Here is a 2,500-nt window from a genome sequence, read left to right as displayed (position 1 = left end):
CAGACAACATGTACCCAAATAAGCACGTCCTGGGAGGTGTCTTTCGTGAATAAGTATTGTGTGGAAATTTATCAACCCTCGAATTGGTAATCCAGCGGCTGCCTCTTCCCCTTCTAGTTTTAAATTTGGGAAATGTCTTTCTGCTTCTGTTTTCTGCGAGACTTACAATTTTCCCTCCATCAAGCAGGAGGTTCGGCGCCATCTTGGAAGTCCATTTGGTTTCGCATGAATTGTATTTTTTAACTTTTGTCTGTTTTTTTCTCCATTGTTTCTTCCCGTTTTTTCGTGGTTTGTGATTAGAAAAAGAAGTTACTCGTTCTTCCAGCTTGTTAAATGGGAAGTAATCGATAAAAAAAAAAGGATTTTGAGTTTGAAGTAAGACCAACACGAGGTTAATTTCCTTCCACCATAACAACATGTGCTCTTCCCTCTCTTTCTCCCCACTAATCAACTTCTTCCTCAACCTTCATTCCCGTCTCCATAAGTAACATATATCCCTCCTCTTTCCAGCATATCCAACATATCCCCCTTTTTCCTCCCCCTCCCTCTTCCCCAACACTTCCCCTTCCCTCCTCCCCTTCCCTCCTCCCCTTCCCTCCTCCCCTTCCCTCTTCCCCAACAACCCCCCGTCCCATTTCTTCCTCCCTTCCCTCTTCCCCTCCTCCTCCCTCCTCCCCCATCTCCTTTCCCCCAACAACCAAATAATCTCCACTCACCCTATGCTTGTCCACATGAAGGGGTCTGAGGTTGGGGTCAAAGAGCAGAATAGCGGGGTCCAGGTTCACGGGAGACTGTCTGCGCCCGTGGGTACAGAGCGACCATTCCGGGTTGATGAGGCCCCAGAACTGAGGTCCTGCGGGGAATAAATAAAGCGTGTCTGTTTTAGCATGAGGAGGACCTGGAGGGAAAGAGTGGCAACCTTTGTAACACGAATATTTGGCAAGGTATTTACGACAGCGCTTGTGAGAGCGATTGGCGCGTGACTTTGATTTTTTTTTTTTCTTTATTACTCAGTTATTTCTATATTTGATTTTGATTTTGATTTAGTTTTATTTATTCATTCGTTGTCACTTTTATTGATGAGAATAAGAAGGGATGATAAAGAGTCAAGTTACATTTTTAAAATAATATATTTGCTTTGATCTTCCAAGTCGCTTCTTATAGGCATTAATTAAATGTTCAATGTTCAATTTTAAGGGAAATCGAGCCAACTAAGGTTCTTCAGGCTCTCGGAATTATAGCTAAATGTAATAAAGACAAATTGGTACTTTAAGAAATAGGGGAAAAGACAAATGATAATAATGATAATAATAAAAATAATGATAATAAAGTAGAGGGGAAATATAAAGTAAACAGAAAAAAGAATGAAATGACAAGAAGAATATAGAGAAAGCAAGTAGAAGACGTAAGGGATCAAAGAAAAAAAGAGAAAAAAAAAAGTAAAGATGAATAAATAGATAAGTAGATAAATAAGTAGATTCATATTGAAAGAGAAGAAAGAAAAACAAACAAACAAAAGAAAGAAGAAAGAAAACAAGAGAGAAAGAAAGGCAGCAAATAAGGAAAGAAAGAAAAAAGAAAATAAAGAAAGTATAAAAATGAAACAAAGCAAGAAACGAAAGAATAAAATAAAAAATGCAAGGAAAGAAACAAACCAAGCAAAGAAAGCAAGGAAAAGGGCGAAAGGAAATAAAGAAAGCAAGACAAAATAAAAAGGAAAACAAACCAGGAAAAAATAAATAAACAAATAAATAAAAAATATAACATTAAAATAAAGAGCGAAACAAAGCAAACAAGAAAGGAAATAAAAAAATGAAAAGCAAAACAATACAAAGCAAGGACAACAAGAAAAAGACAAGAGGCGAAACAGCGCAGGCAAAGCAAAGACAGAACGAAAAAGATAAAAACAAAATAAAAGAAAACACAACAAGAAAAAGATAAATAAACAAACCAAATAGGCGAAGAAAAGACACAAGAAAAGGAATAAGAAGCGAAACAGAGCAAGTAAAAGAAAAAAATACTAGCAAACCAAACGAAACAAGCAAAGAAAAGACAGAAAGAAAAAAACATAAGCAAAACAAAGCAATCAAACAAAAGACAGCAATAAAAAAAATAATACCAAACAAGCTAAGAAAAAATAATACAATACAAAACAAGCAAAGAAGAGACAAAAAAAACAATAAAACCGAAACAAAAAACAAAAAAACAAAGACATCAAGAAACATTCACAAGCGAAACGAAGCGGATCGAAACGAAGCGAAACGGATCGAGCCGGATCGAAACGCAGCGAAGCGAGCGCCTGCGAGACTCACCTGAGATGCCGTCGTAGGTCCACCACTTCCCCCAGTCCCAGCTGACTCCGAGGCCACCTGCGCGAGAACAAGTCAGTTAGTCATTTCATTCAGGGAATTGTCACGCTTTTCGGTGTGCTTTTGGTCGCTCTCGTGGAAGTGTTGGTTTCCGATTGACGCGGTGGCGGCTCGTGGCTCGCGCTGATGCG

Source organism: Penaeus chinensis, chromosome 13 (assembly GCF_019202785.1).
Source record: "Penaeus chinensis breed Huanghai No. 1 chromosome 13, ASM1920278v2, whole genome shotgun sequence".
NCBI lineage: Eukaryota > Metazoa > Arthropoda > Malacostraca > Decapoda > Penaeidae > Penaeus > Penaeus chinensis.
This window is presented reverse-complemented; position numbering follows the sequence as displayed.